The sequence below is a fragment of the Lissotriton helveticus genome, chromosome 1_1 (assembly GCF_964261635.1).
Source record: "Lissotriton helveticus chromosome 1_1, aLisHel1.1, whole genome shotgun sequence".
NCBI classification, from domain to species: Eukaryota; Metazoa; Chordata; class Amphibia; order Caudata; family Salamandridae; genus Lissotriton; species Lissotriton helveticus.
This window is the reverse complement of record NC_136057.1, coordinates 1,654,124,302-1,654,150,518: the sequence shown is the minus strand read 5'-3', so window position 1 is coordinate 1,654,150,518 and position 26,217 is coordinate 1,654,124,302. Positions and strand designations below refer to the sequence as shown.

The 26,217-nt window shown below is 45.6% G+C and overlaps 1 protein-coding gene across 2 annotated transcripts in view; it reads left to right on the top strand.

Moving 5' to 3' along the window:
- SMAGP (small cell adhesion glycoprotein) overlaps positions 1–26,217 on the top strand; it is a 118,913-nt gene that overhangs the window by 16,722 nt on the left and 75,974 nt on the right. The window contains exon 1 of one of the 2 annotated variants that reach the window (XM_078688859.1): positions 9,444–9,556. The exons of the other annotated variant lie outside the window; for it this stretch is intronic. The gene's annotated coding sequence lies outside the window, so the exon portion shown is untranslated. Of the gene's footprint in view, positions 1–9,443; positions 9,557–26,217 lie in introns of those variants that run through there. 2 annotated transcript variants of the gene reach the window in all.

Genomic DNA, 26,217 nt, shown 5'->3' with positions numbered 1-26,217 from the left:
CGTGCTTTCAGTTTGCTGCTCCACCCCCTGCGGCATCAAAGGCTTTCACGGCCGGCCCGCCGTGCTTTCAGTTTCACGGCCGGCTGGCCGTGTCTCCTTTTCTTTTAACTTGTTTCTTGTTTTTTTTCTGCCCCTGTTGTGCCGTCCGTCCGCCCTCCTTCACTGGTAATCTCCCCATCTCCTGCCCACAACGAATGGATAACCAAAATGTATTTACTTTCAGGCCGTGTCTCCTTTTATTTTTGCTTGTTTTGGCAGGAAGCTACAAGCGAAACTGTTTTATCTGAATAATTTAAAACTCTTTTGTATTGCTAGCACATTGCTAATGGAGGACGAAGAGTGACAGTGGACAACTAACGCTTAACAAATAATAACAAGCAATAATTTAAAATCCATGGATTTAAATGCAGAACGTTTCTGCTTCTTTTCAGTAGCATCGTCACGGCAATCACGTTTGTAACTTGTTCTTCTTAAACTCATCCAGTTACATCATTGGTAAATCATCGACTTTGAATCTTGAATAAAAAGCTGCTCTTCCACACACAGGCCTGCAGACGTAAACGAAACAAAGGCATGGACACCATCCAAAAGTCTGTGAAACTTTCTCTGCTTTTAATAGCGCTAGAATTTGTGAGGCCCCTGAGGCATTTGCTGAGCACGTGCTGGTACGGTGCGCCGTATAGTATAACCACACTCTAATAAATCCGAAAAGTAAACCATTTATTTATTTTCTTGTGCTCTCGTTATATTCACAGCTAAAGGTGCTTTCCCAGCACTGGTTTCCTGAAGAAGTCAAGGGGGCCATCTATTGGGTAAAAGTAGAACTGTTTACCGATGTGAGATTTCACAGAATTCCATCTGTTTAATGCAGTGTCTTTCCATACACCCCGTACTCCGTGATATGGGTTCAACGTGTTATTTCTACACCAGCAACCTGTCCGTCCGTAACCCGAAGATCACACATTTCATCCCTGCCGAGCCCTTTAAAGCCTTTTATTTTTAATCGGAATGTTATAGAAACGGCTTTTAAATCGTGTATTTTTTCAAATTCTTTTAATTTTCTTTTAAGGAAGTTGGTGCAACATAGCAAAGATTTCAAATAAGATTCTTGAATCGAAAAATACAAAAGCATAACAGTACGTACATCATGCTACATAAATTATTTCTTAAAAAAATATGAATTGAAGAATTCATACACGTGTAAAAAGTCATTGTGTATCCAAATTTGATCGCAGATATTCACCCTCTTCAGTTCAATATGAACCCATTTTAAAGTAGTGATAGAGCGCACTTTTCTGCTCCTAACGAGTCTCGTGTACATTACTCAATCTCAGTTGCCGAATGTACTGTTGGTTTTCAGCGGAGGGGGGGGGAGGGGGGGGGATCATATCCGATCCTTAAAGGTATTGCGAAAGCCATTTGGTTCTTCTAAAACGACGGAGTGATGATTTCAAACCATAAATGTTTGTTGTTAAAGTATAGAATTTTACCTAAAAGGGACCTAGATGGTGCTTCACACAGTACCAAGGCCATTTCACCCCCTCACCCACTCATCCTCACACACCCTCACTCACCCTCACACCTTCAACCCCCATCACAACCGTCTCACCCTCACTCACCCTCACACCCCCTCACCCTCACCCCCCTCCCCCTCACCCTCACACACCCTTACCCTCACCCCCTCACCCTGACACACCCTGTCACCCTCACACCCTCACCCTCACACCCCCTCACCCTCACCACCCTCACCCCCTCACCCTCACACCCCTCACTCACCCTCACACCCCTCACCTACCCTCACACACCTTCACACCCCCTCACACACCAACTCACCCTCACACACCCTTACCCCCCCACCCACCCTCACACACCCTCACACCCTCACTCATCCTCACCCCCTCACCCTCACACCCTCACCCCCCTCACAACCCTCTCACCCTCACTCAGCCTCACACCCTCACCCTCACACACCCTCACCCTCACACCCCCTCACTCACCCTCACACACTCACTTACCCTCACACCCCCTCACCCTCACACCCCTCACCCTCACACCACTCAGTGCTACAACACATATGCGTGTGTAGGTGCAAATGCAATGTTGTTGGATTTTCGTCACAATAAAATACACTGAACATAATCTTCACAAAAGTTATTTACAAACGTTTAAGCTATTGCCATTATAAATTACAATAACTTTTATTTAAGTATTAATTATTTACAAAATTAAAAGCCATTGTTATTTGTAATATCAATACATCTAAGTCACGTAAATACAACACACATTGCATTACAAATGTTATAGGTGTCACATTTGCGAAAGTTAAAACTATTGACATTGTAACTGACAAAGCTATTAATTTTGCTATTTTCAAAACCAACACATAAATAAAAAAAGTGTCATTTACAATACCAATCGCTCAAACTTTCCTAATGCGAGACCTATTGCATTTCCAATGCTTGTTTTCTTTTTTATACATCTTTGCCTCCAGCTTGATGGTGTCCTGGCTACAGGCTTGTCGAGAGCCACCAGAGATGCTGAGCTCGTCAGGATTGTCAGTCATGGTGGTTTTGAAAGTGGTGAGGTCTGGAAAGGGAGGCAGTGGAGTTCCATCAAGATGAGAGTGATGTGATTATGTTTCTTCATGCCCTTGAAGAGGCGTACTGCTGGATGTAGGATGCACTAAAGGAGGGGTACCAGGTAAGCGTCAATCAACCACTCTTGACTTTTTCTTTCCATTTTAGGACCAGATGTTTTGCTATGCCTCATCATCCCATAATACAACAATAAAAAAAGAAGGGTGGAGAAGATCCTCGCTTCTGGCACTGACAATGGAAAATTGGTTTGTCTTGATCTCAGTAGAAAATTCTTTCGTTTGTTTTATATCACTTCATACAAGCTTTTCAGCTCTTTCGCAGCACTCCTAATTTCTTCAATCATGGGAGTCATGCATCTTGTACCCACTAGCAAACTCTGTACATCAATCTGCCACGAGTCTGGATCCCACTTATTGAAAATGTTTCTAACGCCTGAGTAGAACACCTACTGGAAGCTCTATCCGGCTTAGTGTTCTGATGTGGCCATTAAGTGATATTGCCCCGGTTACTTACCGGTAATCTTCATTACTCCGAGTTCTTGTCTTCCTCGCCACAGAAAACACCATTGAGCCTCCGGCTCCCACAGAAACTCCAAGTCAAGTTCTCATTCTAGTCCCCCTCCCCCTCTCGCAATATGGCCTCTGGTGGTGACAGCCAATCCCATAAAGGGATACAGAAACAGCAAAACGCCCTGAAAACCAAGCCGCAGACATGAAGCCACCAAGAGGGCTGGGAGGGAAGGGAAACTATACTGTGGCGAGGAAGACAAGTACTCGGAGTAATGAAGATTACCGGTAAGTAACCGGGGCATTACCTCCTCGTCCGTCTTCCTCGCCACAGTAAACACCATTGAGCCGATACAAAAGCAGATCAGCTTCATGAAAGAAAAAAACAGCCCACACCAGGAAGGCAGTTAAACAACAAGTTTATTAATATGAGGCAGATAAACAAAAGAAATCCCCTCAAGGAACACCAGCAGTCAGCACAGAAGAGGCAAAGGAAACCGAGCCCCCACCCCCAACCTGAAGGCGGTAATGGGACATGAAGGTATGAGGGGACGACCAAGTGGCAGCCCGCAAACATCCTCCATGGAGACCCCCTTAAACGCTGCCCAAGAGACAGCAACAGACCTGGTGGAACGTCCCTGAATAGGAAGAGAGGGAACCTCGGAAACAGAATCATACGCCAATAAAATAGTCTCCTTAATCCAACGACTGACCGTGGAAAGGGAAGGCTTCAAGCCCTGACGGGACAAACCAAAATTGACAAATAAATTGTCCACCCTACAGAAGGAAGACGTGCGGAATAAATAAATCAACAAGGCACGTCGAACATCCAACAAATGCAAAAGACACTCCTCATCCAAGGAAGGATCTGGACAAATAACAGGAAGGACCACCTCAGCAGACCTATGAAAGAAGGAATCAACCTTCGGCACAAACGTAGGATGAGGGCGCAAGACCACACAATCCAACAAAACAACCAAAAATGGAGCAGACCGTAGGAAAGCCCCCAACTCCCCAATACGCCTGGCAGAAGCAATAGCTACAAGAAAGACGACCTTAAGCGTCAAAAACTTCAAATCAGCCGTTTCCAAAGGCTCGAAAGGAGCAGATTGCAATGAACGCAATACCAAAGGAAGGTTCCAAGGAGGAGGACACAGGATAGAACGGGGCTGCTGGAAAGACAGGGACCTAAAAAGCCGTGCCACCGAAGGATTCACCGAAACCAAAGGAAGGACATGGAACGCCCGAATGGCGGCCCACTGAGCACGAATAGTAGAAATGGCCAAACCCAACTCAAAACCTTCATGCAGAAAATCAAGAAAGCGAGCCGGGTCCAAAGAAGCCACATACGGATCGTAAGGAAGACACCATGAAGCAAAGTTGTCCCAATGCTTAGCATAGGATTTTAACGTAGAAGGTCTCCGGGACTGCTGAATAACACCAGCAACATCCACCGAACAACCACCACGGATCAGGGAATCCCTCTCAAGAGCCAGGCCCGCAGACCCAGGGATCAGAACACAGGAAGCGGAAGTAGAGGGCCCAACAGAGGGAAAGGCACGAATGGGAGCGCCCACCCCGGTGTCACAGCCAATTCCAACAGAAGGGGATACCAAGGGCGACGACACCACCCCGGGACAATCAGAAGGACAAAGGACCCCTCCCTCTTGATTTTCTGCAAGACAGCTGGAATCAGGGGAACAGGGGGAAAGGTATACAAGAAGCCCCGCGGCCAACGGAATGACAGAGCATCCACCCTCCAAGCATCCCGGCAAGGCATAATTGTACAAAAGCAGCAGACCTTGGCATTGGACTGGGACGCAAAGAGGTCTACAACCGGAGACCCAAACATCCGCCTCAATCTCCTGAATATCAAGTGCGTCAGGGACAACGAACCCATGGAGGGAAACACACGGCTCAGACAGTCCGCCACAGTGTTCTCCCGACCAGGCAGATAAATCGCAGACAGGGACGCCAGGTGTAACTCCGCCCAAGAACAAATCTGACGACTGAGGCAACTGAGGGAAAGAACCCTGCAACCCCCCTGATGGTTGATATACGACATCACCACCTGATTGTCCGTCCGGACCTGCACATGGTGACCCAACAGAATATCCGAGAAGGCCAACAGGCCCTAATGAACCGCTTTCAGTTCCTTGTAGTTGGACGAACAGGACATCACAGGTGGAGACCAAAGCCCCTGTGTCGTCGAATCCCCCAGAGTAGCACCCCAGCCCAGCAGGCTGGCATCTGTAGTGAGAATCCGAGAAGGAAGAATCAGAAACGGGCGACCCTGAGACAGATGAACCCCGTCCAACCACCAACCCAGGACCACCTGAACCTCGGATGACACAGGGATCAAAACATTCATATCGAGGGAACAGGGGTCCCAATGCAACAAACTGTGGGACACCACCGGATACATGTGAAGGCGAGCCCACGGTACCATCAACAAAGACGCTGACATGAGACCCTGCACCCTCAACCACAGGCTCACAGGATGAGAAGGCCCCAACAGCAGGGATCGAACCGTAGAGATCAGAGACAGAATCCGAGCAGGAGGCAGGAACACCATCCCCAACTGAGTCTTGAAAAGAGTGCCAATGTAAGTCAATTCCTGTGCAGGAACCAGGGAGGACTTCGGGGCATTCACCAGGAATCCGTGATTTTCCAGGACATGGCACACCCTCCGGACATGCAACTCCCCCTTAGAAAGAGAAGAAGCAGAAATCAAAATATCGTCCAGATAAGGAAAAAAACTAATGCCCGCCCCATGTAAATGGCCAACAAGAGGAGCCAGAACCTTAGAAAAAACTCTGGGCGAAGAGCAAAGCCCAAAAGGCAGTACCTGGAACTGATAGTGTTGACCCAGGACGCAGAACCGCAGAAACCTCTGGGAGTCGGGGTGTACAGGCACATGGAGATATGCATCCCGCAGCCTATCGAGGCCAGAAAATCCCCCTGAGAAACAAGAGGAAGGATCACCTGGAGAGAAACCATCTTGAATTTTTGATGAGGAACGAACGTATTCACCCATTTCAAATCCATCACGGGTCTGAGATCCCCTGTGCCTTTGGACACCAGGAACAGAATAGAATAAACGCCCAACCCCAATTGATCCCCTGGTACGGGAACCACTGCTCTCTTCTGCACCAGGGTTTCGATGCCTTCCAAAAGCGCCACCTTCCGCAGAGCGTCTCTGGGACAAGGAGTGGACCTGAAACAGTCTGGGGGAGTCCGGGTAAATCCAAGATGAAAACCCTCGGAAACCACCTGAAGGACCCACTGATCCGAAACAGTCTCGATCAAGAGTCCCGGAAGAAACTCAGACGACCCCCAACCGGACCCACTCCAGGAGCAACCCAGTCATGATTTTGAAGCAGGAAAGGAGGAGGCAGAAGCGCCGGAGAACCGGGACCTGTCAAAGGAAGGAGCACCCCGGCCACGCCCCCTCCCACACAAGGGCTGACTCGCATGGCCCCTCCATGAAGGACCAAAAGCCCTCTGCGATCCAAAAGCCCGGAATCGACCAGCCTGGTCAGGAGCAAGCAGCTTACGGTCTTCCGCCATTTTCTTCACCATATCATCCAACAGGGAACTAAACAGCTTAACACCAGTAAAGGGGATCTGCATCAACAGACCCTTCTGCGTAGCATCAGGCTTCCAGGAGCGGAGCCACAACTGCCTCCTCGCAGCGACAGAAGACCCCGCCGCAGAAGCAGCCGCGCCCAAGGAATCAAATGATATGTCAGAAAGCAGACGAACCTGCTGCTCCATTATAGCCAGTATAGAAGACACATCTTCCCCCTGGTCCAACAATTCAGCCAACGACTGAAAATCCTTAAGGAAAGATTAGATGGCGTAAGAAGAATAGGCCGCCGCCCGGATGGAAAAATTAGCAGCAGCAAAAGTGCGTTTCACTGCACCATCAACCTTACGATCCACCTGGTCAGCAGGAGAGGAATCCTCAGAAACAACGGTTCCATGAGACGACATACTAGCCATCAAGGAATCAACCTTAACTGAGGAAGGAAACTTCACGGAAAAGTCTTGCAAAGGATAACGTTCATTCAAAAAACGTGGAAAAGAGCCCTTGTCCACATCCTTCCACTCCGACTCCAAAACCTTCAAATCAGAAGAGTGAAGGGGCAAAGATTCAGGCTCAGGACGCAGATATTGCGCAAATAAATCATCCTCCAAAGGCACAAAAGAATCAGGAAAAAACAAATTCTTGCGAGTGTGACCAAGCACCACCTTAAGGTCGGCACCCTGCACAAAACGTCCCTTGAGGTCAACATCCTCCTCAGTCTCAGAGTCAAGAGCAGGAGCATCATCAGCCGTTGCCTTTTTAGCAGGAGGAACAGCTACCTTGTCCCGCAAAGCAGCAGCCACTGCAGAATCAATCATCCTTTGTAATACATCCAACGAAGGAAGTGACATGCCAGAACCAGAAGCCACATCCAAGGAGCCAGGAGCAGCCCCAGCAGACGAACCACCCTCCATGACCAGCAAATCCAAATGAAACCGGACAGGCAGCAAACAGAAAACACGACCGGTAGAGAAAGGCCCCAAGTTGTCCGGCAACCAATAAACCCTCCCACTGCACGCCCCCAACACAAGTACAAAAGAGGAGGAAGTCCGGCTCGCCTCCCCAAGGAAGCCGTCAGACCCCTCCGACAAAGAAACATGCAGCGGAGGACCAACAAACAGGCAAGGTAAAGCGAAGAAGCTCAGCAACACCGCCTACCATCCAGTAAAGAAAAACAAAATACAACACGGCGCAATGTCTGCTGTGCAGGACGCGCGTCTAGAGAAAAGCAGCGCGACTCGAAAAAGACCGCTAAAGCAGGACACAAACTTGCGCTACCCCGCAACAGAGGCCGGTTCCCAAGCGAACCAATCCCCCCGAAATTCTGAGTCCGCTAGAGCAGGATCAGAAGAAGTGGCAGATGAGGGGAACAGAAATAAATAAAACACAAAACCTAACCAACATTCCCCGACACCAAACCTCACAGGGACCAGAGTCCAGCCAACGCCGGACCCAGCCCCACTAACCTGCATCGCAGGCACATAGCACTCGGAGTACTGCAGAAACAAAAAAACAGGGCGTTTTGCTGTTTCTGTATCCCTTTATTGGATTGGCTGTCACCACCGGAGGCCATATTGGGAGAGGGAGACTAGTATGAGAACTTGACTTGGAGTTTCTGTGGGAGCCGGAGGCTCAATGGTGTTTACTGGGGCAAGGAAGACGGACAAGGAGGTAATGCAATGATCCACGAAACTCCAAAAAATAGCCTAATTTGTCTCTGTCTAGCTGGACCTGGTTGCAGATCCACCCTCACTGAACTCTTCACAGTCCCTCAGCCTTTATCTGCTGCACACTCAGTGAAAGTAATCTCCCAACTGGAGGAGTATTATCCTTCTCCAATACCATCGGGCATGTTAACTGCGCCTAGGCATCTAGATTTGGCATTCCGAATGCCCATTGGCTGGCAACTGCTATGATGGCGAATGAGCATTCCAAATCCCAAACACCCGGAATAACACAGATAGCAGCAATTTGAATGTCCCCGAGTTAATACAGTAACTGAGTTTTTCATCTATAAATCCTCTAAAAGAAGTCTACAGAGATGAATTAAAAAAATATATAAAAATAAGCACAAGGGCCCAGATATTTTTTTTTGCAGCACGCACCAGATGTGCCAAAGGCCGGAGTTGAAGAATACCCAGGCTGCCTAGCCTTCACAGTCAACCTGGTGTCTCTTTCTTCTTCCACCCTCCAGTTTCTTTCCCTTGAATTCGCCTTCGCGGGTCCCATACCTTCTGTCTCCCTTTGTAACTTTTCCTATCTTTCTCTTCCTCCTTTCTACCTTCCCTGCATTTCTCTTTCTTGCTCTCAATAAAAGTCTGAAAAGCCCTGGTGGTGCCACAAAATGGGCGCCTCTGCCTGCCAATAGAAAGCACTGGTGCTAAGACAGTTGCTCTCTGTCAATTTCAGCGGGAGATCCACCCGGCCTTACCTCCCCCGCCACGTTAACTGGTTCTTTCGGTAGCTCCCTTCACAATTTTCTCAGTTGCTTTTGCCACCAAAAGCCTGGATTACATGGAGAGGTGCGTGAGATGCCGTACCTACCCACACTAGACTGGACACAAATCTTATATTAACTGAGCTGCTTACTTTTAAGGGGAACAGTAATATCACGTCGGCCGAAAAAACCCGAAAAGATCGGCTTGTTTATCACTTGCCGCCTACGGCCCTTCCCTGCTCCAGTTCGGCTCACATAGGGTTAAGCTGAGAGACCTGGTGACTGTACTTTTTTTGTGCGGCGAAACTGGAAAGGTAGGAAATGCGGAAACGCCTCCTCGCCGCTCTGCTGTACCACTCGACATCAGGAGCAAGAGAGGCGCCGGGCGAGCGGCTCACACTCCCGGCTACTCGCAGCAACACAAGAGGTAAGCACGGAGGTATCTGTGGAGGTGAGGGGTCAGGCCCACCCACCAGGGAGCACTTTAAAAACATAACAGCGACCAGGAAGCGCGCTGGGACACAAGTTGTCGATTTCTTGGTTCCATCCAAGGCAAACAGATTGACTGGGGAAGTGAAGGAAAAACAGAAAGAAGAAACATTATTTTCTAGAAATACAAAATCTCCGTAAAAGCCAACCAACAGTTGGGGAGATAAAGAACTGGAAGTTTCAAGCCGTGGAAGAAAAGTCACCCAACAATCATAATGTGACGTAGCCCCGACACTCGGAGTTAGAGAGTTCATAAATATTTGCTAATCTTTCACTTCCAAATTATTTTTATTTCTTTGCCGCCTTTCTTTCTCTTGCTCTGGATCAAACTCCGATGATGCAAAATAAGTCTGGTCCCCAGTATTGAGTGCTAGTGTCGACAACCACCGGCATAAATTAAGCCCTACGTCCAATCCCCAATAAAATGCTTTCGTACAATCATAACATAGCATTTGGAGCCATAAAGTGCATGTTCGCCCAATTACCATCTTGCTGATAAATAAGATGTTTATTGTACTCTGGTTCACTGAGCCACAAGACCAAACAAAATCTTATTTTGGAGAGGCTTTCAAAACACCACGAAAGGATGCAAAGGTATTTTGATTTTATACCACAAGAGGATCATGCTTGGGGGAGGCAGATCGACCCATCCACCTATGCCACCAAAGTTACCGACTTCATACATCAGGGTTGGATTGGGATCAAAACTAGGCCCAGGCACCCTAAAAGCTTAGGTGTTTTAAGTATTATAAAAAGAAGGCGGGGGTTCTCTAAAAGAGGCGTATTTTCTTAAGTTCACTGAGATTTGAAAAAAAATGCAAATGTTGCCAGGGTTCTTTGTGCACGGATTAGTTTACCATGGTGAACCACACCTGAATATGATTGAGGCCACTTCTGCTTAGGCCCCCTGCCCCTGCTCAATACAATAATTAATTAATGTATTACAATTATTGGGCAATACATTAATGGGCTGACCAAGCGGGAGACTGGGAATGACACCTCCGCCCCGTTGGTCAAAGGGAGGTAATAGATGCCCATCTGTCTCTGGAAAGGCAGCTCAGGCCCCCACTGTGCCGCTGGTGGTTTCTGACCAGCACAGACACAGCCCAAATCAGCCACCACGCTGGCTAAAAGAGTGGCCCACATCGCCCATTACCTATTGCCCGAGTGCCCGCGTTACCAATCCTACCCTGTTCATACAGCTCCTCAGAAAAGTTCAATTTGACCCTGCCAGCACCCTCCCACCTAAAAGCCCCTGTGCCTGGAAGCACCAGACTGCTACACCTGTTTGACCCATTGTCCTAACCACATCAAGGCCTGTCCTCTTTGGTTAGTCCTATATGGGTGTCACTGTTTGCCCCTGATCGTGCTCCCTGAGATTTGATGTCATTAGTGTTCTACAGTAAGTAATCTAAGACTAGAGCTCAGGGCTTTAAGTTGACCGGGTCCTGCTGGTGCTGAGCTGAGCACCGGCCGTTCTAACAAGCAGCTGCTGAGACGGGTGTCCACCAGGCTCTCCATTTTTTGCTCTCATCCTGAGGGTGAAATGCAAATCTTACCTCTGCAGAAGTACTTCCCTTCACTGCCAGCGATGTAACTTCAAAGAGACGAGTTATAATTCTTTCACAGTCTCATCATTTCTGAATGGAAGCATTTTCAATGTTATAAACAACGTTGTCAAAGTTGTTGCTTATTTAGCTTGTGCAGCTAATAACCATTGGCAAAGCCAATAGTCCTGGCTTGTTGTAGGTGGAATGTTACTTGTTGTATTATATATCTGGATGCAATGACAGAAGCAGCAAATTTACCAGTGGGGTGGCACACTAAGTTAAGCACAAATGTTTTGTCTTGCGTGTTTTTAAGCCACACCCTTGATTAAATGAGACACGCCTCTTTGAGAGACCCCCCAGTTTTTTTTATCCCATTTAAACTAAGCCCTGCTAGAGCTGATGTCCACCCCGTTTTGTACCGTCTGCCTGACCAGCAGGACATGCAGGTAATTTTTGCCTCCTACGTCAGTCCTTGAGTAGCAGCAGGCTGCTGCAACACCATACAAAACATTGATATTGCTAACATCATTATTGGATCTTACACTTCGAACACAGATTTTTCAGGGCAAGCGGTCGTGGGGTTATTTTGCTTTTAAATTTGGGAGTATCTCTACCATAACTTCCCCTTGCCACACAGCATCAATTCCAGTCCCACTCATCGTTCCACTAATGACATATTTTCTTACAACCCCCCCTCACTTAAAACTTTTATAGTTTGCTTCTTAAATGTATTGCAGGTATATTACAAAACGGTTGCACTGTTGTAAACAATTGAAATCTATTTGCACTTCTTTTACATTTAACGTCACAGACAAAAGAGTAAATAGTATTTGCATCGGTGCTAAGATGGCAAACAGGGATTTTACATTCGTTTTTGGTGTGTTTACCAAAGATAAAGTTTGTAAAATACTTTTTCTCAACTTTTCATACTTGAAACATAGTGATAGCAGTGCAAAATCAGTTTGCTCAATCTTAATTCTTTAAAAAAGCGTCTAAGTCCTCCTTGTTAAATTGTCTATGACTGGGGTTGCCACCTGGTCTGTTTTCTTCTGGCATAACCATTATTTTAATGCCTCGGCTGGTACAAAAATTTGGAAAATTACCTTAAGATGGCATTTTTTACACTTATAACTATAGAATTCAAACAGCACATATAAAAAGAAAATCAATTTAAAACGTGCTATTGAGCTGCTTTAATGTTTCCTGGCTGATAAGTAAAGTAAGCCAAAACAGAATAGTCACGTTTCAAATGAATACAGATGTTTTTATGTGTTCTATTTAAGTATTACGTCTGGGCGTTTGCAGACTCTTAAAACATGAACAAATGGCTGCTATTTTCTTTTGGAAAGGTGGCAGCCCTATCTATGACACAATTAAAATGAATTATATGAAATGGTTCCATTACCTATTTTCTCATTTGAGGCCTGTTGCAAAACCTCGCTGTAATAGAGACTGGAGCAAAATGTGCCTGCTCTATTCACTATTGCGTCAAAATAGTGTAAAATGATGCTGCTGTGATATTTTTTAGCCAAGTCAAAGGGTCTGATTATGATAGTGGGCGGCCAGACTGCCACCAACTATCATGATGGTTATTAGACTGTCCGACAAGCAGCCAGCGGTCCGGCTGCTGAATTAGGATACAACTGTCATGCTGGTGGTCAGAAAAGTGCTATTTAATACAGCGGCTTGTGCTGCGGCCCAGGAGAAGAGCCAAGTATAAGCCGCAGTGTAAAAGAGCACTTTGTGCACATCCATGCACTGTGTGGCATGTACGATGTGGTGCTTGGCACACGGCGCATGGATGCGCATGGGGTTACTACATGTGTCCCAGAACCCCTTTTCGGTGGCCCACGAGGGGTCCCAAAGTCCCTTTCCGACAGCCCTTTCATGGCTGTCGGAACTCCATGAATAGGCTGTCTGATTGGGACATCGTAATCCCGAAGGCGGTGCCTGCCTCGGCACCGCCGCCATTCAAGGGATACAATTCTTGCGCCCGACGGGATCGTATATCCTCTCAGAGTTGGCAATCTTCACCCCGGATGTTTTCGATCCAACCGCCTGCATCATAATGTGGCGGTTGGACCGAAAGGCTATCTGTCGATGGGGTCATCGGTGGCACTGCAAAATCAGCCCCAGAGTATCTGCAATATGGCCTCAGGCGCAGTAAATCGTCTCCAACACCCTCCCCCACGCCCCCGTTTTGATTTCATTTGGTGAGGCAAAGACGTTTTAGATATTTAGGGTCTCATTCCAAGCCCTGTGCACTCCTCGGTAGCACATCTGCAATGGGGGCCAGATGTACGTAATCCCAATTTACCTATTCTTAAATCCCGTATTTTACCGATTTGGTATTTAAGAATAGGTAAATGGGATGTAGATACATTTTCGGTATAAATCACCACGTCTGTAAGATTCGGTAGTTACCGAATCGGTAATTACCGATTCGGTAATTGCGATTCATTCCTGAATGAATGGCAAATACCGAATCGGTAAATACCGATTCGGTAAAATGGGGGAAACATTCAAGGGTGCCAGGGTGTCACTTTGACACCCTGTTGCACCCCTTAATCGTGCTTGTGTGCAGATGTGGCACACATACATGCCCTAAGGGCATGTATGTCTGCCACATGGCACAGTTGAAAATGCACAGATTTGCATTTTCAAAGGTATTCGTTATTTACCACCAACTTATGATTCGGTAAATTACTGAATCTGAAATGTAGCCACCTACATCCCAAATGCCTAATACCGGTCGGTAACGGCCGAAATTCGGTAATTTCGGCCGTTACCGACCGGTATTGGGCCACCTACATCTGGCCCTTAATGTTAATACTGCTGGAGCCAATACTACATCACCAATCCAATATATTAAGGCCAGGCTGAGATATACCATGCGACATGGCATTTGCAATGTATTTTGCCTCTTTGTGACCATTTTTCCTCAGACTGATTTCAATAGATTTTTCCGGGGAAAAAGACAGTAAAGTAAAATACAGGAGTAAAGGAAATTGCAGTAGTAGGGGTTTGTATACACAACTCAGAACCTCAATTCAGTCTCCAACTCTACCAAAAGGGCGCCGATAGAGACTTTACATTTTGCCATAAAAAAGGTATAAGTAAATAACGCATAGTGCCCTCATGCTTACAGAGGGATGTCAGTCACTCATCGTATATTTATTTCTGTATATGCAATGATCAGGCAGAAGAGCCCAGCCTACATGCCACTCCACTCCACTAGAAACTAAAAGAGGGAAAAAATCATCCTCCACAGAACTCACAAACATCTACAGGCTAAAGGTGACCAGTACATGCAGTTCGTCAGTACCCATCATGTCCCAAGTTCAGAGTCAGATGTGATAATGTGAAACGGGTATAAATGATAGATAGGTATGCAAACAGAGGCTATTCACTTGTTCGCCGGCCGCCCAGAGCCTTCTAACTCACGCCGCAGTTGATGTGACTCATGACCATCACTGCTGTCAGAATCAGACTGGTACCCCCACAATCCAACCCCTGGTGGTTCTCCATCGATGCACTTCCTCATCTCTGGCAAGAATTCAACCACTGGTGGATCGCTCAATTGAAGCTTTCATCACGTCTTTGGTTGCTAGCCCATGGCTTATATGTCCCCCCTTGACCTGAAGAAGACCCTCTGTGACTCCTCTTGAATTACGCACTACTTGGGTCGAAATGTCGATGTGCAAACACAATGCATTCTCTACTCTATCCACCATAAGTGAAAAGCAGAACTGTGTATGGATTGGAGATTCAAGTGTATAGGGATTGATGTCTACTGAATGAACATTTTAGATACATCCTGTACAGCACTGCATATATTTAATTCACCTAAAGCACTTTGTCACCGCTAGATCACCATTAGTTTATGTTTCATCGTTTTTCGGGTAACTTTTTGTTCTCTGTGACAGCCTGACTACTTTACAACCAGAGCTAATTGTAAAAAGAAAAATTAGTTAAGTTGCTAACACAATTTCTCTTGATTACGTCTAGGTGTGTTCTACGTTCTTGTACAAATGTCTATGATATATTTAAAGTCATTATTCTGTTCCCGCCAGAACCTATTTCACTTTAGTTTTACTCTTCTATTGATGCTGTTTTCTTTTATAGAGGAATGTATCAGCTTCTGGTTGGCAAGTTGCAGGCATAGGAGGCCCATAAAGAACCCCAACCCGGTGAATCTGCTAAGGGGGGGGGTGCATGACGTCCCTTCCCCACCCATATTGCATGCCATCTTGTTTCTTCACACCTAGAACACCCCTCAAAGGCTAAACCACTGGCAATGTGTCACTCTTCCCCTTACTATCAACCCTTTTTGCATCTCCGGCTCAGCAGGTACACAGCCATCCCAGTTGCAGAGGTCATTCATTTGGCAAATGGCTGCTCTCTGACCACACTTCTTATCTTTCATTTCCTCCATCTGTGTCCCTTTTCTTCCTTTTTCTCTCTTGTTCTGGATCAAAGTCTGATTGTAAACAATAAGTCCCAATCTGCATAAATGAGAGCCTTTGTCTACCTCCTGCAACCACCGGCACAACCCCCTGCTACAAATAGAAGCTGGCATTAGTGTCTGTGTACTGTAGACAGCACCTGTGCCACTTAACCACTATCCCCCATCGGCAATGTATGCCAAAGTGCTAAAGGCAAAGGTGGATGTGTGTATGAAAAACATTCCAAACTCTGCCCTGGGCGAGTGGAGATTGTTGTACATTGTCATGAGTAAAAAACAAAAATGGCTTATATAATGTAACATGTATTTGACACATTTTTTACTGTGTAGTATGATGCAATGTTACCAATAAAGACAAGTTAAATAAAAAATGTTTTAAAAAACTATGTCCTGAAAGAAACCGCAAAACATTAGTCACAGGCTTCAATGACGATCTCGAAAAGAATGAGAGGGGCCCCTTTACCACCAAAGGAGTAGGGCACCACATAGACCTCAGTCAAAAACAAATCCCATTTGGGCAGCCTAATTCTCCAAAACACATACAATCATACACATAATCATATCATCAGAACATAATACCACCACCATTGAAAGCTAGAAATTTAAAAAATACATATATTTTATTTCAGAATTCATAAAACATATAAGGACATAAAAGGGTTAAAAGCTTTTCAGCACCTATCATATGCAAAATGTAGGAGCCACACAACAATTACAATGCTGGGAGAACCTGCAAGAAAGATTGTTTCTAATCATCTAAGCAGGCACATACATTAGACAAAATGTATTATAATGACACTTGATTTTTGTATGAATTAATTAAACAATAATAACAAATGCCTTTCACAGTCTACGGTATGCCTGTTAACAGTAAGCGTCAATGCGTTTCGGTGGGTATTACTGCTTAAACACCACCTTCTTCAGGACAAAGGACGATATTTCCCAGAGCATAATATGAATCCCAGTATTGTAATTGTTGTGTAGTTCCTAAGTTTTGTATATAAAAGGTGCTGAAGAGCTTTTAACCCTTTTATGTCCTTTTAAGTTTTGTTTAATTCTGAAATAAAATATTTGTATTTTTTAAGTTTCTAGCCTTTGATGGTGGTGGTATTATGTTCTGGTGATATGAATATGTGTATGATTGCATGTGTTTTGGTGAATTCGGCTGCCCAAAGGGGATTTTTTGTTGACTAAGTTCAATGACGATCACCTGAAGCGGGAAAGGTTCCTTAAGACCAATTCCTAACGTCTTCACTTATCCGAGCAAAAAGAGCCCTCTCAGAAATATCTATGTGTTGGCATTCACCCCAGAAATAAGTGGCAGAACTTTATTCTAATGCAGTCTAATGGCCCTAAATTCCCTGCAATCTTGCAACCCCCAAACCATAACAAAGCCTTGGAACCCTCTCCTCTTAATGTAAGTTTTATCGAAGTTGGTTTTACTTTTTATGTTATACCATTGCTTTACCTTGCTTTTATGGCTTTGTGCCACAATAAAGCTTATTTGATGATGGAAGCCTCTCCAAAAACCAGATAACCAAACCCATGCATCAAAAGAAGCATGCAACTGCCTGATGTACATTGACACCAAAATGTTTTTCTTTTGAACGCAACCCACCTGGGTATGCCAACAGAACGTCCTTCTCAGAATTTCGCATGAAATACATACTGGGTCATAAATAACTTTTACATATATTCCATCCCTTTGTATTTGTTATCGGAAACTCCACACCTAATTAGCGATAATTTTTTCTAGGCATTCGTCAGGACACAATATTTATGTCAGACGGTATTTCTGGCAGTGATGGACTGACATGCAACCCCGCCAGCATGCACTGAGCGGATGCTAAGGTGAGGGAATTCTCAGTGGTTGCCAGGGCACCTGAGGCTAAGGGGTGTCAGACTGTCCAGGGAAGCATGGAATCATTTGTCAGGAAGAGGGTCAGTAAAATGTCACTTGGTCTAGTCTATAGAGCAACAAAATCCCCGGCACAGGCCCGACTGACCACAGCCTTGTGCGGATAGCACACCTGTAACCCTGTGCTCACGCTATCAGCCCAGGCATTGCCTTGAAAACAATATTTAACACCACTAGATTGAATCGGCTAAACATTTAAGGCGACCTAACTGCAGCAGGTCAGAGTTCACCAGGGTGATCTCTGTTTACATCGAGATAGCCAGAAGCAATGCAGAGCCGCGCGGGGTCACCCACTCACGAGTGCCTATCAAGGTGGCCTTGTTCGCACGTATTTGCCTATTCATTGTGAAACCTTGCCTCCGAGCAGTGCTCTTAAATAAATATTTGAGCTGAGGTGAGCGTTGCAGTTGTTTTCCTTTTTAATTCAGTGTGCACAGGGTGAAGGATTGTGCTGCCGACAGATACAAACATCATTTTTTAGCCTGCCCCTACAGACTGTGTAAAAGGCCCCTCTGCGGTAAGACGGTGCCTAACAGATAGGCCTCTCTCTACCATTTTAATCTGCACCCCGGCTCTCAGCTTTACACATGTATCAACGCTAAGCAAATGTAAAACACGATAAAGCAATTCTGGAAGACATTTCGGCTTTAAACACCCCTTTCCCACCCTAGAAGTAGTTGTAGATTTACTCTAGCAAACAGCTGGGGTGTTGTATATTTATATATTTACTTTTGCATATCAGACTCCATTTTCTCAGTGCCCCCTCTTTGAAATATAGTTAAGCTTTGGGAAATGGGAGCCTAGGAAATATGTCTCAGACAAAGGCAGCAGTACACCTGGACGCCTAAGCCTGGAGGCGGGTTCTAGCTTACTGCAGGGGATTTTTTTTTTTTTTTAAATGAAAAAAAAATAATAAATCTGAACCTGTTCATAGGAGTACTTTTATGGGTGCAGATTTACTACTTTCTTTGAGAATTGCCCCCATAGGAGCGAAATTGCTTTAGAAAGCGTATGAATCAAACAGTATAGTGTTATCGTCTGGATCTGACTAAACACTAAACCCAATAAAAATATTGTGGAGTTTTATAGACCATGTATGTGTGTAACTATATTGAGTGCAAACCACAAGTAGTGTAGTTGTTTCATTCTATGGGTGTCTGCCTACTGTTAGTAGAAGGTATAAATGTTTATGTGCTTACACTCTCTGGGGCATATTATCAAGACAGGCGAAAAAATTATCGCCATTTGAGCGGCAGAAAACTGACGCTAAAACAGCGATAATGGGCTTGCTAATATGCTCTATAGAATTCCAATTGAAGCCCATGTTAGATGTCCTTCACATTTAACATGGGCTTTAATTGGAATTCCATAGAGCACATTATCAAGCCCATTATCGCCGTTTCAGCTGCAGTTTTCTGCCGCTAAAACAGCGATAATGTTATCGCCTGTCTTGATAATATGCCCCTCTGTGTCTAGCTGCACTGGGTGCATATGCAAGCAGTACCGTGATTACTTTGTATGTGTCTTAGTGCAAGAAGCGCGTGATACAAATATTGCACACCATTTATAGTACGTGCTTGCCTATGAAAACATCTGATGCAAAGAGTGTATTCAGTGTTGCAGGCAGAGTGTGTCTGTTTTGTGAGTGTGTGTGTCTTCCTACTCTATCCACATGACCTAATTAGTGCTGTGGCCCAAGAACAGGAGGCAAATAGTACAGGGTTTACAGTCTGTGTGTTTAACTGCAGTCAACACATGCTCCTAAGAGTCCTCTGTTTACAGTGTCCGTGTCTGGCTGCGCCTCACACAGAAAATTGAATCAGCCATTTTGAGAATTTATTCGGGATATCCTACAAATTGAATTCCCTAAAGTTGCAGGTATGCTTCCTCTTCCAAGCTGCTGATGTTTCGAGGAAGGGAGAGGATTAGAAGTGATGGCTCTGGAATAGTTTGTTGGGTTGTGAGTAGTTACTGTCAAATCATAGACCAATTACTTGCTCTTCCAAACCGACTACAGAGAATCTGTGAAGCCTTTGGAAGAGAGGCATATTATTATTATCACTGCTAGCACTTGGCCATCCAACTGAGCCCCAGTCTGCTGTCTTTTTTTTTTTTTTTTTTTTTTTTTTTTGAGAACCTTTATTGTTACTTCAAGGAAATGCAAGCATGGGCCTACAACCTCCCCGGCCGGCCGCTAGTCGAGTCGTAAGTACAGCAAATCAATATAAAAAAAGACAGCAGCCCGAAAATCGGGGTCTTATAAATGTCCAGGATATAACTTGTATTCAAGCGTACTGTGTAAGATTTAGGTTTCGAGAAGGTTAATTTTACAACAAAGAAAAACTAAGAGTCAATGCCATACGGTCATACATGGTCCTACAATAGCAAGCATGAAGCAGGAAATCCGCAAACAGTGCAAATACGTTTGAAATATTAGGGGTAAGGCATACGAGGCAGGATAAATGTAAAAACAAACACGTTTCATAGCGAGCTGCACCCCACCCCATAAAATGAAACATACTGTAGGAAACATGAAAAAAGACGACACCAAAAAGGAAGAAAGACAAAGGGCCATAGAAACAAAGAAAGGACAAATTAACAAACCCCATCCCCCTACCCCCCGCCCTGCACCCCTGCAGAAGGCTACGGCCTATCCCCCCCCCAGCAGCGTGCCTGTCACCCTAAATAAGAGACCCGAAATATAGAAGAAGAGAAAAAGAAGAAAAAGAGAAAAAAATGTGGGGAAGGGCCGTCGATCTAGCCACCCGGCCCCCTCTCCACCACCGCGCACAATAAACATCCTAAAAGCAAGATCAGAATAGCCACGGAAAACAGTAATCACCAATATCACAATCAATAACATCCCCGCAGAGTGTCCCCGAAATCACCGTCAGCCAACAATAAGGTCCACCGTGTCCCAGACGGTCTCACCCCTGGCCTTTCCTATCAGTAGTACCAACATACATCCACTTATCAATCGGCATACAGAGCAGCGTGGAGGGTCCGAGTGATCCGGGCGGACCGGATAGTGTCGTTACTCCTTGGGACTTCAGCCACCAAAACCCAGCCGAAGATGTATGGCGGAAATCCGTCTACGTCAGTATCAACCCCGAAAACATCCTCCAGTCCGAACACAGTCTCACCAACCAGGGAGAGAGAGTCACACCTTCCGGTAAGCGCCGAAACGCCGCCGGGGCAGTCCAGACCATAGATCGACGTTGTTGCACCAGCCGCCGAATAGAGAAGTGCGCCGACAAGTCACTCACATGTACAACAGAACTGTCCAAAGCGATCTCATGAACCGGGTCTTCCAGCGTCTCCACGAACATAGGCGTAGCTGGAGCACTCATCACTGACGCAGAGGCGGGCACATCGGTGCCCCCCAGAGATCGAGCTATGCCCGCGTGGAACGGCGGGACAACAATGGCGGCCATCCTTCTTCCCAGATCCAGGGCGTCCCGGATCAGGGTCAAATGCAGGGTTGTTAGCGCAGCCAGGATATCTCTGGACTTGGGTTCTTTCTCGTGTCGCCATACCCCAGGACTCTCCCGCACAGTAGCTTCTCTGCCTGGGTGTGGTGTGCGTAAGAGGGCGCCATCTGCCATCTTAGTTGATCCGGCCTCGTCCTTCTCCACCTCACCTCGGGACCGGGCCCCACACCAGGGGGCAACAGGAGGAACCACGAGGATCCCGAAAGTCAAGGCAGGCTTCCCAGCGGAGGGTCACCAAAGGGCTAAACAAAATCTCCGCCGCTCCCTGGGAGCCGCCCGTCGATTCCGGGAGAAGTCAATAACCATGCCCGGACACAACACTGGAAAAGGGGGCCAAGTATCGTGCAGTCCCCTCGATCCTGCTGTTCCGCACATCCCACACGGCACTCCGCTAGATGGACCGGGTCGGCACTGTCGCCATCGGCCCAACAGATCTCCGGTTTCCTCCGGCCGACTCCTCACCTCCACCAGAGGCCGCTGTTGTCGCATTCGCAGCCGGCGACTCTCCTCACTCGACACCCCGGTCCCAGCTCTGTGAAGGCCGCAAAACAGTCGGGGACATTTCCACGGGTCTGCCGCACGTAAAAGCCTCAGGAGCAAACGGTCAGTGAAAGTTGTCCTTCGCCAAATTAAATATGTCGTTACGGCTCAGGATAGTTGCCAGGATATATGCGCGGGGTGAGAAGGCTCACGGAGCCGGGCGTCTTTGCAGCCATCTCAGTCGCCATCTTGGCTCCTCCCCCCAGTCTGCTGTCTTAATACTGGGTGTTACTGTTTAAACTGAAGAGGCTGGAAAAGAGAACTATAATGAATAATGCAAGCAACACTGGACTCTTCGAATTATACTGGAAATTACTTTAATAGTTGACTTGATGTCAAATTGATCTTCCTTGCTCATGTGTTGCCTCTCATCTTCTATGTTCTGTTACTGTTTAATAATTCCGGTGATCAGCCGTTTGTGCACAATGCATAAGATAATGACTTGGACTGGCGAGTGACGCGGGTACCAGCATAAAGCTCTCAGAGTGGTTGCACGCTGTTCGATGCTTGTTGTGTGGTCTGGGGTTGGGGAATTGAAAAAGGAAGGGCCCTGGTGCATCAGTAATTATAGTGATTGTTAGTTCAGTGCTGAGTTTTTTTTTTGTTTTGTTTTGTTCCGGTAGGAACAGGAATATTTATTTTTAGTGTCCTCATCCAGTAGGCACAAGGTTTGATTACACTGTCAACCTGTTTATCTAGGTGCGGTCCTCATGCTGTGTCACACCTACGTTTCTAGCAAATTTTCCCTGCCATGGTTTGATTCCCTAGTAAAAACGTAAAGGTTGGTATTTTATCAATCTGTTTTTGTAGGCGTGGTCTAAGCCTAAGGAGTCTGTTTCTAGAAGTGAATTTCTTGTTTGTCATGTACCTCTTGTCAGATTAGATCATATTGGGACACCGTAAACAACAAGCATTGTTGTGATCAACCACGATGGAACTCCGTTTATTGACCATGGAAAGTTGAAGGAGGTCTAGTCACACACGCGGACCATTGCAGTGAGTGCCTTATAACATGAAGTGAACTATAGAGCCCCATTCGCACTTGTTCATCCAATCCCACTTGACAAGCAGGCACTAATAGAGAATTTATAACCTAATCCCTCCGACTCGGTTGGTTAGCAAATCACACGCTAGTGTGGTGCTCTACCTAAAAAATACACTTAGGGATAATGGAGTCTGCCGCTTTTCCCCGCATGCTCTCTCCCCCTTTAGAATGACTTTTTCTGTACCAGGTCCTGGTTCTTCTAATGCTATTGAGTCAAGTAAATTCTATTCAATAAGATGTGGCAGGAGGTGCTTAACTATTATTTATGTGTGCCTATCTGAGGTTGCAATCAGCATGTGATACCAACCATGCAATGTGAGTCTGCCTACAACACTAAGCTCATGACAACAGTAGTACAACAGTGCATTTTCATTCTGGGAAGCATATATGATGCTTTTTGTATGATACTATGTAATGATGAGACTGTTTATTGAGGATTGGTTGTGCTGACATGTATACTTGTAGGTTGTTTGCAGCAAATGGAGAAGTGTTTCTTCACAGGATAATATCAGACTGCACGCATTCCTGCCAGATCGACTTGCACATCCAATTTATTTACACAAGGAAGTTGTAATTGGTAGAGACGGCCGGTACCAGGGAGGCTATCTATTAGGTATTGCAAGAGATATAAAAATTGGCAGCTAGGGATCTTGAAGAACACGTGTTAGCATCAAAGCATAGGAAATCCCGATTCCAATTAAAATCTCTGTAACTATATGCCTTTCATCCCAACATAAGTCTTCAAATTTGCCATCCAAGTTTTTGTTAGCACACATAAAAGGACTGATTGGCCTACCCTAATCTTTCCTAGCTCTCCTCAAATCAGTCCTCCATTCAGCAGCCCCTCTAGTCGCAAACACAAAAAGATTAAAGCCAATTCATCTGTCCTCTGGGTGGTCACACTCTGATTCGGAAAGTTCTCCATACTCAAACAGCCGTGCTGATCTAGGAGTTGGAACTGCGAATGACCCTACATAAATGCCAGTGATGACTCGGTCCTGAATGTTGATATTCAGAGGTGCGCACGGCTCTGTTTCCACACGTTTCATACAGCTGTCTTGTGCCATCCTGCCACCAAAGAAAAGAGTGCTTGATCACATGTTTCTGCAGGTTGCCGACACCCACGTTCATGCAGTCTTCATATCTCCTCGTGGCTCTCCCTTTCCGTCCTCCTCCCCGACCCCTTGTCTTCCTATTTTCACAGAACAGTTCACAAACGTTGAAGGAGAGAGACCAAACAATATTGTATGGAAAATGTATGAAAGTTTTGCCTCAATAATAAGTGAATGTGAGTGGGGTCTTTTTGTACAAAAGGTAGGACGGGTGGCAAATTTGGTATAACATGTAATATGAGCAAAATCCAGCTTATTTGAAATGCTCTCCTGGTACAAATTTGACAGGCCATGACAATCTCTACTTGTAAAGGGATCTCAAATAGCACTGCCTAAAAGACCTAAGGAAATTTGTACTCCCCATTTGTATGTGGTCCCTGACCCTGTACTACAAAGAGGTCACTCTCTCAGTTATTTAACTTGTGTACATTCAATTTGTGTTTTAATGTGTGTTTCATAATTTACTTTATAACTTGTATATGTTTGTCCACTATATCAAGCTGTAAAGCACTCTGCTACCCGGTGCCTAGGTTGCTAACGTGTTGTTTCTAGAACTAAAATATATATATGAAAAAATCAAGGGTCATTAATTAACTCTACCTTTGTTCGATTATCATCCTGGCTGGGAGCTATCTGGAAGCTAACACTTTGATACCATTGCATTGCAGGGAAACTAATGCACACAGCTTAACACATCACAAATTCTTAAGCAAATTATTTGGAGGCAGTTTTTTTACTTTGTTCAACCCCTGTCTACAAGACATATGCATGCACCTTCAGAATGCCAGATGTATCTGTCTTTATTAGTAATTCGTCAAACAACACAAGGGACAGACCAGCGAGGGGAATCAAAACACTGTTGCACAGTGCTGGGAGGGGTAAGGCAAAAAAAAAAACATGATTCTGTTTTTAAAAAACACCCTCACCCGTCACAATTCACGTCTTCTTGATGTAGTAGTGCACACGTGAATTTTTTGTTGGCTGATTCTCTGTTATCTTCATTTTAAGTTTAAACAATATGCGTTTCCTTTCATGGCTGTCCAAAATATAACATTTGGTGCTCCTCCGTGGTAAACTCACAGCAGAATGTGATTGCCTTGTCAGAAGACCGTGGTTAGAACTTTGAGAGGTTGAGGGCTTTGCTTGTTATGAAACATTTATCAATACCCTTGCCATTTTACTTTGTTTTAGTTTCCTTCAGATAAATATCTGCTTATTCTCAAAAAAGTGGTAAAAAATGAATCGTCAGTAAAACTCAGAGGCATACCCAAAACACCAGTGAGGGTGATTTGGGAATGCAACAGAGTTTTGTTAAGCCACTGCTTTGACCGCAATAATTGCATCTCAGAATTACAGGATAGCCACTTTGTTCTGGGCACTAGTATTTTCAGTTCTGCTTGATATTATGCAGACTATTTAAGTTGGCACTTTGCATTTCCAAGTTGCCAACTTAAGGAGCACCAAGACCAGAAAGGGATGAATAGAAGACATATCTAACCCAGCTGCCAGTTGGCAGATGCCACTTTCAGTGTAGCCATGTATACACTGCTGGAGATTAACGCGTTATAGTTTGTAAACTCATATAAGGCATATTGTAATGAAAAGTGCGGTTGTTTACAATTACCGACATGGCTGACAAAGCTGAAGCCAAAGGAGAAGCTGCAAGGTCTGTCTGATCCAGTGATGTGTTGCCAACTGTGTCTTCGTTAGTGGTCCATTCCTCGTTAGGCCACTGGTGAACAGTATAGTTAGAAAGGTGAGAAGAAAATAAGTGGACTAGAAATGTATGCAGATTGTGTTGCATTCTGCTTAAGAAGGTGTTTATGAGATATTCATTCCTTGGGCTCCTGTGTGATACTTCAGATTATTCTGAGGCAGTCACAGTGCTGATAGCATACTTCTGGGTCGCTTCAATAGTGACTTTAGGTGGCTCAACCTGTCTGGCTGTGGTGGCTCCTCCTTTATGGTGGAGGAGTGTCACCCCACTGCTGGAACTAGCAGATCAAAACATGTAAAATAAAATGATAATAAAGCAATTAATAACACTGCTTTGTTTTCATTTTATCTTACTTGTAGGACCTGCAGTTAAGTCTTCTGGGTGGGGCCATCAGCGGCAGGAGGAGTGATGGGCACAGGGCACTCTAATTGCACTTAGGATGGCCAAACCGACATGCGCACTTGGATAGCTCTAGGCTGTTTCTTGGAGATATCAGGGCACAGGAGCACAGGCTCCCAGTCCCCGCTGGAGTGTGAAACCAACCAGCTCCACCCACTCCCAGCACTTCACTCATGCTGGGTAATAGCAGCATGAGAACAGAATCTGGATTTGTTCTGGGGACTCTGGGAGTCTGTGTGCAGCGGGATTAGGGAGTTGAAGAGCCTGGCGAGGCGGCAGAAAAGTTGTATTTGTCATCCCCCCGCCCCCCCCGATGTGCTGCACCACTTTTACCTGCTAACAGCCATCACTCATCACTATTG